Source organism: Strix uralensis, chromosome 6 (genome assembly GCF_047716275.1).
Source record: "Strix uralensis isolate ZFMK-TIS-50842 chromosome 6, bStrUra1, whole genome shotgun sequence".
Lineage (NCBI taxonomy): Eukaryota > Metazoa > Chordata > Aves > Strigiformes > Strigidae > Strix > Strix uralensis.
The window spans coordinates 17434726-17451157 of NC_133977.1; positions in this window are offsets into that span (position 1 = coordinate 17434726).

Consider the following 16432-nt stretch of genomic DNA (forward strand, 5'->3'; position numbering starts at 1 on the left):
CTGCAGAATTTTTTGACATTTCAGTCATTTAAAATCACTTGCCTTGCACGCTTGTGTCACAGCTAGGAAAGCAATTGAATTTTTAAGTGTTTGAGCACACAGTGATCTATTTAAAATGGTGATGGTTGCCATTTTATTCTGAAAGCAAGAAAGGCATAGGTGAGCATTAATTTTCAGGATCATATTCTGTATTTCCTCATTTCTTCTTTTATTATTAGATGATCCTTTTAATTCTTTATTAATTTCTTTCCTTCTGTTTTATTTATCTCCTTCTAGCTCAAAGGCTGCCCATGTACAGAAGCTTAGTTTGTTTTATTACTGTGAGGGCTTGGGTTGAGGTTATATGTTTATACATTTTTAACCAAAAATATACCAAACCTGTATCAGTTTCTGGCTTTCTGTTGTTTAGCAAGTTGCTCATTGGTGTACTGCAAAAACCCACTGTGTCTGAATTTTTAGCCCACATCCTGTCCACCGTAATTAGCAACCCTCACTCTCCACACTGTTGAGTCATCATCCAAATATTCCAGTTTTCATCTATTTTTTCATCATGGTCAAGTCAGACCGTGAATCCGAATGACCCCTGAATACTACTGTGTGGATAACATTTTTACCCAGGATGATTAAAACTTTGAGGATTAGAATCCCCCTGTGTTCAAGGAGAAAAGCTGAATTTCTGGGCAACCAAGTAAAAATTGAAAGAGTAAATAGAGCTATTGCTTGTGCCTTTCCTACTGTGAGACATGATTACTTCAGGCAACACCTCAGTCTCATTTGAGTGTTGTAGCTCTTAGAGGATGGCTGGGCTTAGATGAGTAGCGTACTCCCATCCCCCAAATTACCACATATGAGTTATTGTACCACGGACATGGCTAGCTGAGCAGTCATGGTATGGAGACAGGGAGTTATGTGAGGCCATTTGAGCTAAGTAGCTCTTTGGCAGTTGTCTGCTTCTGTGAGGCTCTGGCCACTATAAAGCCTTTTAATTCTTTTTCTCTTAGCAAGCACTCAAGCCCACAGAGTTTTTCTTCTCTGAGGGCTTGCATGTAGCCTGTGTCGCTTAAGTCCATCTGTGAAGTCTTTGAAAGTCTCAAGCCCAACCACATTAGCCTGTGTGAAGAGCTGGGTCAGGATTTTTTTGCTGTGGGTCTGTGGTGTAGCTTTGCTCAAGCCAATGACCTTCAAGAAGCCAAAGTAACCTGTTTTCCCAGACTTGCCTTCTAACTGCTCAGAGGAAACACTTGGACTTAGCTAGGCAGAAGTTAAGAGCATTGGGTGAGGTCGGGCCATTATTAATCGGCACCTTTCAGTGGGTCAGAGCCAGAGAGCAGCGCACCATTGGTGGCAGTGGTGTGAATCAGGATACGGTACCTGATGTTAGTTGAATCTGTCAGAATATCATTGACAGCACAGCAAGCTCTGGCTGCAGCTCTTGTTTGTTTAGATGGCAATGAACGATTAGGGCAGAATCAGCCCCTCTAGAAAGATCATTTCAGAGTCTCAAAATTTTAAAATAAATGCCTGTTTTATGTTATGTAAATGCTCCCAGAACTGGCTGTTGGGTCTAGCAAGGAGTTGTGTTAAACAAATACACACCCATTGTAACAGAGGGGATGCGTTGCTGTGGTTACAAGATGGAATATCCAGTAGGAAATCTTAGTTGAGCACATTTGTACATTTAAAGTACATTCAGGTTCATGCCTTCTTTCAGTACTATAGTGATGTGTTTATTCTTTTTGTCTCTTGTTAGTCTGGCACATAGACAAACCAGTGTCAGAATAATTTTAAAATCAAGTTGTAAAAGGGAGTGAGACATTTCTGTTCTTAGAAAAGCAGTTTCTTTTGAAGCTGTTGAATGAGATGAATTTATCTGGAGAGGGGATGTGTATGTGCAGAGGGACACTGCCTGCTTTGAAGATAGCTCCTGTGACAAAGAATAAAGAAGTCTGCACCAGAAGGATTTCTCCTCTAATCTGAATTTTCTGCACCATCTTGACCAGTCTTTCTTAGGCAAAAGTCACTCCAGACTTGAAGCAGACGAGTCTTCCTTTTGCAAGCACTTGGTTAATACCCAGCTCTGGGTGACAGCAGACAGGAATGATCCCTTAGAGCCTCTCTGGTAATAAAGGAAAGGTCCCACTACTCTCATCAGTGGGGCTGAAGGTCACAACAGCACTTGGAGGAGCAGCAAGCAGTTTTCTACCCACCCATGAGGAAATACCTGCTCTTCTACAGATAGATGCTAGCAGTGGTATCTTGCTGCTCCCTGCCCAGATCACTCTTCCTTTCCAGCTGATGATGTGGACTAAGCCAAAGATATTATTCTCCTAGGATTTCTGGCAGAGTAGTCAGCTCAAACAGAAGATGAACCAAACAGAAGGCAGAGTGGAGTGCAAGAGATGGAGAGGTTTTTCTCTGGGAACTGCCTAAGGCAGGCTGCTAGCCAATGCAGGTCTCTGCATCTAAGGTTCTCCAGAGCCCCCTTCAAATCAGCAGAGAGAAATCAACAGTTTACTGGAGATGTCAAAAATTAGATGAGATGAACCCCACTTCTTTAGGCTCTCTGTCATTGGCCATGAGTGTCCACCGATTGTAGTAAATGTCAAGTATAGATCTTCATAAAATGACTGAAATACACATCATTTTAACCATGTGGACTGGAAACTTACTTACATTCATGGCATTTTTGTGAATAAACAAAGCGACTAGGAAAATGGGGAAATGGGTCTCTACATAGTCCTGATAAGAAACAAGATCAATCTGATAGTAATGAAAGAACAGAGTTCAGAGAAGATCATGGACATTTGACATCAAATCAGGGGCTGAACTATTTTTAGGGCAAAATATTCATGAATGCAAGGTGCCCGGGTGTAGAAGACAGCAATTATGTTTATATTATATGATGATAGTATAATGTAATAGAGAAGCAAAGGAAATGCATTATGTCCCATGAGATTTACTAAGTATTTGTACTTCTTCACTGAGGACTCTTTCTCAGTTTTCATTTTTTTGCCTCAACAAATCTCTATCTTCCACCAGGGTGTTACTTTATTGTGCACCAGAGGAGGGAGATACATACCCACAAACCTTCTGAGAAACACATTTACAGGAGATAAAGAACACAGAAGCAAGTCTTTCTGCCCCGCTCTCTGTGTGGAGAGTAAGCCCTTACTCTTTCACACATGTTAAATAGCTTAGCTAGGGATTCAACTAGTGCTAACTATTGAAAAGGTAGTGGGCTGCATAGCGATCATCACATGGTCTTCACTAGGTGCTGCAATGCATGAGTGTTATCTGAGGAAATAATAGCTCACTGAGTGCCATACACAAATGACAATCACTGCTGTTCTAAGTAATCCATCTTTTTAATTGCTTCGCTGGCAGACAGATTCTGCATGGGGTCTCATTTTCTCACTGCAGGCTGCCTTTGTTTTTTCACACTTTCTAATCAGATAATTCAGTATGGTTTTGTATTGGGTTTGCATGGCAAGGTTTTGGGGGTGCAGGGGTGCTACAGGGGTGGCTTCCATGAGAAGCTGCCAGAAGCTTCCCCTATGTCCAGTGGAGCCAAGGCCAGCCGGCTCCAAGATGGACCCGCCACTGGCCAAGGCTGAGCCTGTCAGCGACGGTGGTAGCACCTCTGGGATAATGTATTTAAGAAGGCGGAAAAAAAACAAGTCAGCTTAAGAGAGGCATGAGAATATGAGAGAAACAACTCTGCAGACACCAAGGTCAGTGAAGAAGGAGGTGGAGGAGGTGCTCCAGGCCCTGGAGCAAAGATTCCCCTGCAGCCCGTGGTGCAGCCCATGGTGAGGCAGGCTGTTCCTCTGCAGCCCATGGTGCAGCAGATACCCACCTGCAGCCCATGGAGGACCCCACACTGAAGCAGGTGGGTGCCCAAAGGAGGCTGTCACCCTGTGGGAAGCCCGCGCTGGAGCAGGCTCCTGGCAGGACCTGTGGACCAGTGGAGAGAGGAGCCCACACTGGAGCAGGCTTGGTGGCAGGACTTGTGACCCCGTGGGGGACCCACCCTGGAGCAGTCTGTTCCTGAAGGACTGCACCCCGTGGGAGGGACCCATGCTGGAGCAGTTTGTGAAGAACTAGAGCCCATGGGAAGGACTCATGTTGGAGAAGTTCATGGAGGACTGTCTCCCATGGGAGACATCCCACACTGGAGCAGGGGAAGGGTGTGAGGAGTCCTCCCATGGAGGAGGAAGGAGCAGCAGAAAAAACATGTGATGAACTGACCACAACCCCCATTCCTCATCCCCCCTGTGCCACTGTGATGTTGGGAGTAAAGTTAAACCTGGGATTAAGAGAGGGGTGAGGGAAGGTGTTTTCAAGATTTGGTTTTATTTCTCATTATTCTACTCTGATTTGACAGGTAATAAATTAAATTATTTTTTTTCCCTGAGACTGTTTTTGCCCATGACAGTAATTGCTGAGTGATCTCCCTGCTCTTATCTCGACCCATGAATATTTTGTTATATTTTCTCTCCCCTGTTCAGAGGAGGAGAGTGATAAAGTGGCTTTGGTGGACACCTGGCATCCAGCCAGGGTCAACCCACTATGGGTTTGCAGATACATCACACCTCATAACCATATACACCACTAAAAAGATCTCACAGGGTTTTTTTCTAGAGCACTGGTGTTGCTCCATACTTGTGACTTAACCCTTCATAACCTAAACCAACTCAATAGAGAAGGAGAAACAGATTTTATCTACTCAGGCATGGAGTCCTACACAGTTGCCATTTTAGCTTTGAGATAATGGAGAAACTTCCACTTGCTCTCCATCCTTCTTGCCCTGTGAAAGAAGTAAAAGGTTGACAGTCAGACTTTCCATTTAGATGAAAGCTTCAAACTTTAAGCCATCTCCTGAAATACTTCTTAAGTAAGGGCATCTGCAAACTTTTTGAAAAATTATTTCCTTTATTTGGCAGTGAAAAGATAAGATGATCTGACATTTTGGCCTCATATGTGGCTCTTTCAAAGTGTATGGAGAACTAAAAGGCTTTTGAAAGAATCCATGTCCTAAAAATTTAATATTTAGGTGACATTCATAGTTCAGTCTTGTAGTACCTGTACCTCTGTACATCTGGTAGCTCAGGAGTTCCTGACTTAGTTAAATCACTTTCAGGTACTTGACCCTGGGGAATAGGGATCCCATACTGATTTGTGGTTTTGTTTCTTTGGAGTATCTGATTCCCTGAAGAGCTTCTGTTTGTCCTTCTTTTGCTTGTTTGTAACAGAAGTTTTTTTGAATGTGCGGCTGTTCTTTTTGTGTCTCACTCTTCACAGTGAGACTTTTCACCTTCTCAGGACTCAGGCAGTTGCCAAGTGGATGGCTAAATTTCTTCTGTGGTTTTGAAGGAACTCTTATTCATATGATTGTCCTCTCTGTGCTTAGGACTCACCAAGCTGCATCAAGAGGGCTCTACTTCAGGAGCAGAGACCTCGGATTTGAGGGCAAAATAACCATTAGGCAGCCTCAGTATTTTTGTGCTTGTATTTTTGTATTAGTCCTTCAAACCAACTTATAAATTGCCATACTATTGCCCTAGGGAATGAGATTCTTGCTCTAATGTAGAGGTATCTCTTCCTACAGTTGATTTCATCAGTGAGATTCAGTATTTTCTAGACAAACACCAGCACATGCAAAGAGGACACAATACTTGTGCTTTCATTCAGCATCACTGTAACCAATTTCCCTACCCTGTTGGCTACTATTTGCAAGTGCAGCTGGAACCTGGAGGCCAATGGGCTGTAGAAGACAAATTTGGTTTGATCCAAGGAAGGGAGAGTTCCTTTGAAACAGAAGGTATTTGATAATAGAACATCAGTGTTGAAATCTAAATTAACATGACCAATTGCCAAGGCTTCCTCACTGCAGAAGGAGGTTAATTAAGCAGCAGTCCTTTCTCCTGCACAGTCTCTGCTTTGAAAGAATGAGTAACAACATGAGCTGGAGTCTACAGTACATAATGCTATTAGGTTTATTATTCCCCTTCTATAGCTTGCTGTAAAGAGAACTGTTGCAATTAATGAATGAAGTGGATACAATGCTGCAGTCAAGGTCAAGGTGAGGCATAAAATGCAGAGCCCAGTTCTGTCAGAGTCACACGCTGGCAGGAGAAAGCACCATAGTTTGTCAGGAAAATGGGATCAGCTCTTCCTTTCAGTGCAAAGAAATCTCTCCCTCACATGCACCTGACAGCATCCCACCAAAACTCTCCAGGATATGTCAGAGCAGAGAAGTTAATTAAAGTGTCAGTAGCCCAGGCAGAGAGAGACTGTTCAACCAATTAGCCAGAAACTGGAGACACTCCTCTGCAGATTGCTGGCTATGACAGGTTATATGCTATTATGAAAAAAAAAAAAAAAAAAAAAAAAAAAAAAAAAAAAGATGGCTCCAGTTCCAAATTTCATGCTCTTGCACCAGTGTAAATCCCAAACAGTCACGGCTGACAGTTCACTGTTGTGTAGCAGAGAGATGTAGAATGTTTTCCTCTTCTCAAGCATTAAACTGTTGCTTGACTGAAAACAAAGCCAGCTAAGCCCAAAAGGCAGTAACAATATATATTCCTTTCTTTTCATTCCTTTTTCCTTGGTTATACACCCAATTTAAAAGCAAACAGCCACACATGCCAATCACATTACAATTCCTTACATTTTCTTGTATTCTATTTCCCAGTCAGTCAGCTCTCATCTGTTTTGCTTTTACCTTCTAAACTCTTCAGGGCATGGAATATCACTTCAGCTTGTACAGTGTGAAAAAATAGATCTTTGCTTATTACTGTAATATAAATGCATATTTGTGATCACAATGATTGCAATTGCAGAAAATGAAAATCATAAAAATTATTTCTCAAAGCTCCTGTTAAAGGCCATGAGATGATTGCTAGCTAATGATAGAAACACATTTCTTTCAGGACAAGCTAGTCCATCATGAAGGTTTAATATCTTCCACTGGAGCAGCTAGGTTTAGTTGGAAACAAGACACCATTGCCAGATGGAGCATAGGTCTGTGTGTTTATGTTCTGATGCAAAATGCGTGTGAAAATTCTCAAGAGTTCTGGGTCCCCAAGGAATGAGGCAAGAGAGTTAGTAAGATCTAGTTTGCGAGAGGACTGACTGATGCGTTCAAATAGCAAGTTTCTTCAGGCATGTTTTTTTCCATTAGAAAAGGCCACACTTTGCCAATCAGAGAACAGGGCAATTGGTAGTCACTGAGCAGCATGGACTGTTTGTTACACTGAGCAAAGCTGGAGAAATGGAAAAGCATGCTGGCATAAGTGTAAAAGAAACATTACGTACTCACAGAACCGACTTTGTGCGTATATGTTTAACCCCTCCCAACCATAGACAGATGTTCCCCAAGGGGAAAAGCATTTTCAGTATGTTCTAATTTGGAGGGGGTGGGATGGTGAGGTGGGGCTAGAGAACCTTCTGCCCTTTGAGAAACACTCATTTGTCTTCTGGCTTGTGTACGTGTGCTTGAAATGCACTCTGTTCCTCCTCCTTAACATCGCCCCCAGTTGTGATGTTGCAAATTTGTTGCAAATCAAGCATCAGCAATTTTCTCCCTCGGTGGAACTGCTTCAGAGCAGTGCTGTGCTTGAATACAGTGTGAGGGGATTACCTGTGGTTTCTGGGTTGTGAAATGAGAGATATCACTTACAGAGCAATCTGTTGATACTGCTTTCTTGGCTTCCCTTTGATGATGACTCGTGTAGCCATACAAATAAGTGCTAAAGTGAAAAATAAGCTCTGGTAAAACCACAGCTCTGATGGCCAGATGTGTTCCAAGTAGTAAATAAAAGGCCTACCAGAAAGGAAGTGAAACATGTGGAAGGAAGAAAACAAGAACATTTATGTGTTTCTGTCCCATCCCCTGCAACTTTGTAGGTTTGTTTTTATAATACTTTCCTCTCCATGGCTTTTAGTGCTGACATTTGCTGAGGAAAGGATGAGGATCTGATATAACACCTTCTGAACTTATCACTGTCATTTGTACTACAGTATGAGGAGCTTGACCAAGACTTGGGGTCTCAGGTACTGTACAAAAATGTAGCGACTAGTAACACATAGCCCAAAGAGCTTGCAGTCTCAATAAGGAAGATACATGGGAAGTGCCAATGAAAGCTCAGACAGTACTGTGTATAAAGCTTATCTCTCTCTGCTTCTCTGTAGCATCTCTATGTTACACTGCTTCTGCCATGTCTTTCTGACGACTCCTCAGCCCAGTTGATCTTGGCCACCAAACTATTGAGTTGTAGGGACAAGGAGGTGTCTTAGACCAGCTGCTTAGCTACCCAGAGATTCAAAGAGCTTCAGGGCATCTGCAAGAATAGCTGAAGGTATAGACTTCAGTCTATCCTAGAGTGGCAGGTTAATAGACATAGTAGTATATGTTATTTAATGTTTTGGTCAGGCATGTCTTTATTCTTGCTGTACACGAATATGCCTGCAATCTGTGCAAGAATAAATTACAAACTAATTTATTCTTGGCATGCAAAGCAAGTTCCACATTTTGCAGAGGGAATGTATGCCAAGGATGCCCTGTCAATACCCTGGCAATCTTCATGAGAAATAAAAAATTTGAGTCAGTCTGAACCTCCTGCTCCCAAGCTAGACACATCACCTTCACTTGCCTCCTTGCTGTGTGATGAGGTATATTCCTCATCTTTCCTGAAGAGCAATGGGACAGATGATCTTCACAAGGCTCCAGCCTGGTGGCACAGACAAATTCTGACACAGATCTTTGACTTGCTGCTGCCTTCCATTTGCCATACTGCTTTACCACAGTGTACTGCCATGCCTCTTTCACTCCCACAGCAGCAGATATGCTGTCTCCTTTCTACATGCACACGTGCTTCCCAACCCTGTCTTCTGGTAACCAAAGGTTGTCATCCTCTGTCTGTAAGTACTAGGGGACATCTTGGGTTATGGAAAGTCTGGCAGAGATGGGCAACTCTGTGACCACAGGAAAACTCATTACCAACAATCCCCAAACCCTACAAGTGATCAGACAGGGATTAGTTCCTTTTGTTCCTGAGAAGCAGACAGATCCATGAAGGACACACAGACACATGTGCTGGCAGTTTCCTGTGGTGCAAGGTGAGGGAGGATGGGGGAAATGCATGGACTATAAAAGCAACCATTGTGCTCTGCAGCTTGTGTCTGGGAAGCCCAGCTGGAAGGTCTGAGCTATTGCAGAAGGGCAGAAGTGAAACTACAGCTGTGATCAGACTGGACATTTTCTGGCTCAAGCCACTAGTTCCTCCTGTTCCTGTGGAGCAGAGGGTCCCCCACAAGATGCACGTGTGGCGTGGTGCGGTGGCTAGAGTTTACAAGCAGTGCGAAGAATGGTCCAGTTGTTCTTTCTGCCCTTACAACTGCTGAGATTCATATGTGTGCCTGAGCACCACGCCTCTGCTTTGCCATTGTTTTTTTTTCATTTTTAATCTCCTCGAGCAAGGACCAGGACATCACTCCTGTGTGTGTCGCATGTATAGTCTGTACATGTCACAAGTACATCTTCTAGCCCAGTACAGTGTCAGCCCAAGTGCCTTCCAGATGATACCCGAGCAGAGATGAAGCATGGAGAGGCCAGGCAGGATGAGCCCACTGGCTCCAGCTGGGGGAGGAGGGACATCTGAGTGCAAGCCAGCGTTCACAGTGATGAGTCACCCAGGTATGCACAGTAACTACAGTGGTGGCCCTGCCAACACCCTCAAAATCCTTTGCACTCTCTCTTGGTTTCCTGTTCCCAGCACAAAAACTGTTTGCCTTTAGCAAGTTAAACCTGTTGCTTCCCTGCATTTCCCCCCTGCCTTGGATCCTTTAGTGTTTTGCTGTGCAATCTACGTGTCTGAGATCCTAAATGTGGAGAGATTACAGCATGACCTCACTCCTAACCAATCTGATAATGATACTCAGCTGCTAGCGCTCATGCTATTCAACAAGAGGCAGCACTGGACTGATCAGTGCCTCAGATTTCACAGATCTTAGATTCTGATATTTTTCTTGTGCTGTTCCCTAGTCAAAACTGATAAATGTTAGTTTGTTGACCCAGATTGCAACCCAGCATTTACATGAGGGAAGAAGACACTCCCACAGCAAGTTGCACAGATGTGCAACTTCCTCACACAGCTAATGATACTAACATCAGCTGAATTCTTCGCCTCAGTAAACGGACACAAGATCTTGTTGTTTGCAAGAACAAGGAATTAATCATTATTGAGCAAGCATTCATTATGGCAGCTATCGAGAACAAGTGAGTTTAATTTTTGTAAAGAGGTCTGTTTAGTGGAAAAGGTGAATGTCATATTTTGCACTTGGGTGAGAAGGATTAGTCAGGTCCTTGGTTTGCTTGGGCTGTAGCTGGGGCACAAGAATAGTGCCACATGCACTCCTGCTTGATGATTAGAACAGCTGTAGCAGAGACACGGGAAATCCACTCTGATCTGTAGTCAAAAAGGGATGGTCATCAGTGTTCTCACTGGGCTTAGTGATAAAAGGGAGAATCTTATTAATGTATCTCAAATCCAGGGCTAGAGCAAATTACAGCAAATTTAGAGGTGGAGGAAAGTCTCATTTTTAAATACAGATACTCTGAATTTATAATTTTTCATTTTTCTGATACTTCTTATATCTCAGAGGCTGGTGAGTTGACCCAGGGAAGTCAGCACACAGCCAAGTCAAACACCATTAATCTAAAGATATCTTAGACCCAATGAGCATACTGTGCTTGATGTGGAATTCAAGATATATGCTCACTGTTTTTTTTAATTTATTTTATTTTTACATATATACATAATGACGGAAAGAAAAGACAAAAGCTTGCATCTGTGTTTGTACAATTGTTTTCATGTCCATGCACAAAGTATCCCTCAGTAGTTCCAATGCAGTAGATGCCTTTGTTTTAAATCTTAAAATAGTGATTTTTATGCAATGTATGCAGCAAGCAGTATTTAACTGTGTGCAGATTCACTCTGTCACAGACACAAACGTGAAAGCATAGAAGAAACGCATCTTCTACATCTTCTACACAGATGCTAACACTTGTGTCATGGGTGGTGACCCAAGGCTTCCAAGCATCCCTCAATAGGAGCCTGAACAAAATGTTCTTCTGTAAACTGATTGCGCAGCAGATAGCTTTTATTGTTGCAAATCCCCATAGTTCAGTAGATGGGAGGAGAGGGGAGGGAAAATCAAACTCCATGCCCTGGGAGCCAGGCTTAGTGATTTACAAATGACCTCAGTGATCTGCAGTGATTCTGGGTACTTGATATTGCTCAAGTCCTTCTGTCTCCCTCTCTCTCTCTCTCTCTCTCTCTCTCTCTCTCTCACTCTCTCTCTCACTCTCTCTCGAACTCTCGCTCAGCATAATAAAGCTAAGGAAATCCAGGAGACTAAATTCAGTGGTGCAGATTAGTGACGGGAAGGAAAATGGATATGCATGAATTAAACAAGACCATTTGCCTTCTCTGATCTGCAAATGTTTTTCTCTCAGCAATGCAACTTCTTTTTTTGCAGGTGACACCCACACATCTCCTTCACTTACTGGCGATGATAATAAAGGAGATAAACAACTGGAGCTCATGCAGTTAGACTTAATCTTTGTATGTCATCGTCACCAAGCAAAGCCACAGCAATAGGAAAACAGAGCTGTTTTCTGCTGCTCATTTCTAACTGACATTTCTTCACCAAGTTGCTCATGTAACCTATGGACTCTTTGAACTCTGAAATTTTGTGCCTGCTATCTTTCACAGTGTGTGGGTACTGCCATGCAGTGCTGAACTGCAGTAGATATATCCTCTGCCTATACCCTGGTCCTCATTTTGCTTCTCTGCCATAGTGGTTTGAATTCAGATTGCAGAACTACAACAGAAACTCCTTAAAAAAAAAAAAAAAAAAAGAGTAACAGGAAAGGAATACTCTGATTTTAAGACCTTATACTGCAGGTCAAATGTAGGATTTGTAAGTAAGCAATCCTTTAGTTCAGAAAGAATAAAAGGCAGAAATAAAGCTAATTTAAAAATATTTTTTGGTTAAGTGTATATACATGGTTATTTTGACTTAAATCTCAGGAAATAACCACAGAACCTTCATCCTTCCAAGGGCTGCTTTTATTGGAGGAAACTCACTGGAGCTGCAGTCTAAAGTAACGCATTTCTGTAGTTGCTGGAGACAAGCCCTGGAGTCGCTTAACTCCACTTTTCCTGCAGTCAGCCATTCATCCATCCTGCCTTTCCATTCTGCTGTGGTTTGCTTGACCATTGCCCTTCGAATATAATTTGCTGCTTTCATCTCAAGAGTTTCCTGGGACTCAACAGTGTGGCCAAATCCGCGCACAGGACCTAACCTGGCTTTCCCTATCAATGCAGCTAGTTTCTCATTGATGCATAGCAGCCTATGCAGTAAAAATTACTTCTTAAGGCAAGAAGGACTTAGGGGGGGTTTAATACTGTTATTTCTAGTATATGGCCAGGGAGAGGCAGAAGTCTGTTTTGTGTAGTGCATCCTGCAGCTGGTTTGTTCATTTCCATTCCCTGAGGGACTGTTCCAGAGTTTCACTGAAGTGGTTTCGGAGTGGTTTCTCCTTTAACCCCTTTTGTTTATCCCATCCTTAGTGGATTGCTCCATCACAGGGCTGGACTTGAACGTAGTGTCAACTTCATGTGTCTACAGCAGGGAGAGAGGTTATTCCCTTGCTGTCCAATTCTGTATCTTCATAGTCTCATACTTTGTTGTTGTTAAGATAAAACATTGGCATTACTTCAGCATTCTGCTAATGAGAGAAAGAGCTACATGGGATAATGCTCCCAAAGGCGACATTGCGCCCTGGACTTCAGCCTCTGTCCCTGTGCATCAGGAGCTGATGAGCTATGCAAACAGAGAAACAATTTCCTTTCTCCAGACAGTTCTGATTTGGTTGGGGAAGGCTGAGAACCCCAGGAAGAAATGCAAGCAGACTACTTGATCATTTTCATGAGGAAAAAAAAAAAAATCACTCTCATCTTGACTACTGGTGCTTGAAGATTAAAGTAGCCCAGAGGCTGTCACAGGCAGCAAGCATAGCAGGAAAATTAGTTCATTCTGACTCACAACAGAGTGATCTAATTTAATGGGGCACTGACAAGGCGGTCGGGCATTAACTTAGCTGTTATCTACGTTAGCCTGATTCATGGTTGTGTCCTGCCACAGCCCTCCATATGGGGGGCTTGAGATGTCATTCAGACTCTGTGTCGCCAACGGAGCGCCTCTCTGGCAGTACCTGGAGCCTCTTCCTGCAATCCTGCGCTTGCTGCAAGGGAGGGATCAGCATCTCTTAGCAGTACATGCTCAGATTAGAAGGCAAAGTCCTTGTAGGCAGGCATAAAAATACAATTGTAATTAAAGAGCCACTCCGGTCACACAAGGGGGCAGAAGAGAGGCTGGATAGGAAAGCTTCCTTCTGGCATTTCCTGCCTTTGATTTCTTAATTTTGCAACCTGATCTCTTTTCTTTTAAGGTACTTTAGTATGTAATTTCTTAAGCTTCTTTATTTTAGAACAAAAGGATTTTGTAAAAAGGCCATTTGATCCTCCTACCAGATTGAAACCACTATGTTAATTTCCACAGAACTGTACTGTTACAAATTGCTTGTTTGCATCTTTGTTTTTGCTGGTTAGGGAGTAATCTTTCCTGCCTGAAAAACTAGAGTTGTTCCAGCCCATGAGAACATTTCAACCTGATCCAGAATAGTTCCCCTGAAGGAATAAAAAGCCAGTGAGGAAAAGGAATGATGTGGCCACATAATGATATAATGGCTAGGAAAACTCTGGCATTTGAAAATTCCTGGTCATTTCAATGGTCAGATGACTGAGATGGAGCCAGATCCCCAAAACTGAAGTGACCTGATAAGTTCATGGGTCCTGAAAATAAAGTTACATTTCGTTTTTATTAACAAAAAAATGAGAAAAAGTAAGAACCAGTCACTTGATCCTGGAGATCCGGTAAAAAACCCCCAACCAAACAAAAAAACCACCATGAATTTGAGACCATTCAATTTTTTGTCTCTTTGCAAATGGGTTTGTATGAAATTGGCAGCCTCCTCATACTTTGTCAGCCAAATTGGCCACATCAGACTATCTGCATGCCCTTGAGGCTGGAATAGTAATGTACTGTAATGTGATGCTCTAACAAAAGCACCTAATTGTGAAGAACAATCCATTTGCATCAAGATAAGCAGCTAGTAATGTTTCCTTCTCACAGCCACTTACAGACACTGACTTTGGCTACAAATTACTGCCTAGTGCTGTTTTCAGCCTTTCCCACTCTTTATAGGACCTTAACAAAGCTGATGTTGTACTCATTACCCTAACCTGTTTTCCGGTTAGTGTGAGTGACTAACAAAATTATGTCTTGGTCTGTGATTCATCTTGAATAAAGTATTTTCCAGTCACACAGCAAAAGCCTTGCTGAAAGCGGAAAGATTTGATCTTTAGCACTGAAGCCTTTGCTCATGTGCTCCTAAAACTCAAGCTTTTTGTACCATGTTATTTATTAGTATCAGACATACCATCAGTAGCCAAAGTTGCTTCTGCTGTCAGGGCATGGCTACAGGCATAATGAACTTGGCAATTGCCAAAAGCCTGCTATGCACAGGAAATGAAACGTATAGAAATTAAATGCACTGTGGGAAGCACCTGGTGTGTGGGATTCCCACGTGGTTGTTTGGCACGACTGAAAATCTAAAGATGATGGGAAAAATCAAAGGGATGAAAGACCCCAAATCCTTCAAACAGAAAACAAGTACATATCCAATCACCACATGGCTCCAATCTCCTATGGCAACTCCTTCCCCCAAACTGAAGAGGAATGTGGCATACAAGACAGCCTTTGTGAAGCAAATAACTAGCCAGGAGTGCATGTGGAAGACTGCACAATGGTGTTAGAGATTAACAAATTGGATGGGTTCCTGAACTGCTGAGTCTGGCATAGAAATGAAAGTAAAAGAGATGATATGCAAAGAAGGAAGATGTGATATTGTTTGACAGACATGCAGGGTTATGTTTATAGCTGCAGAAGAAAGAAGAGGCATTCTGAAAAATCTGATACAGGAGGAGGATATTGGAATTTGGGGGATTCAAACTAGAAGGAATGTCCAAGTCTTTTGGCTTTAGTGAACCTGACAACCCCAATGGTGAAGTTTCGAAATACTGCAAAGATAACACAGGCTACCTCCTTGGCATTCATCTCCTAGGGGCTTGGTGTCTGGAAGCGCAGACCAGCCAGGCTGTTGTTTTATGCTGTGCTGGAGACGTGCAGAACAGGAATCAGCATGCAGGGGGCCAGAGCTGCACAACCCTTGGTTGACCCCTTGCAACATATGTCGATTGCCGTTCAGATACGATGACTTCAGATCAGATGTTCGTTTGACACTGAGATCCAAAAGTGGGGGAAAGGAGGCCAATAATTTAAATCACTGTTCAGCAGGATTATATTTGCATTTGAATTAAGACCTGTGTGCAAGGCAGACACCCTACTGATCTCTCACAGCCCTCCATGAGGTCCATTTTCCAAGTTCAGAGCAGCAACACAGGGAGGTTTCTCTTTACATCATCCCATAAACAGCATATAGACCCCAAAGGCAGGGCTAGGAAGGGCCAGGGCTGTCCTGGCATGTTATGCATTGCCTAAAACCAGATGGAATAAATTAGGATTGCTCAATTTGTCATATATGCTAATCCACATATGCAGAGCCAGACTCTAGGCTTAACTGGCTTGCTTCTCTGCAAACACTTTCTTTTATTCCCTTACAGTGGTGGATAAAAGGTATTTACTGGTGTCTCATCTCCAACAGTCTGTAATTCATGTCCCTACAGTGCTTTAATATAATAGCGATGTCCATTTTAACACAGTGCTGGGCCTCTCCTGTCCTGGTTCTCCTAATTTTTTCATTATATATTTAGGATGTTTCTCTGTATCTCTCTTTCTTTTTGGTCAGTGAAATGAATTAATACTTGTTCCAGATGTTCCAGGACTTACTTTCTAGTATCATGTCCTGGGAGCTATCAGTATGTTTTAAATATGGAAATTACAAAAGTGTTAGGGGAAGGAAAGCAAATTATACCAACATTTGCTTTAGAAAGTAATACTTTCCTCTGACTAGCCTCAAGCCCAATGCATTTATTTAGGATTTAATTTATGGTATCTATTTAATAATTTTAAAAGGAGATTGCAAAAAATATAATAAAACTCTAAGGAATATAGATATAATGAAATAGATACATCTATATCTAAAAAAATATATATGCAGTTTAAACAAAGAACATTTACCCTGTTTTATGCTTTTGATACACATTTGACATCTCACCTTGCATTTGCACTAGAAGATGTGATTTTTCACTGCGCATTGTAATCAGAGCACTTGTTAATGTCG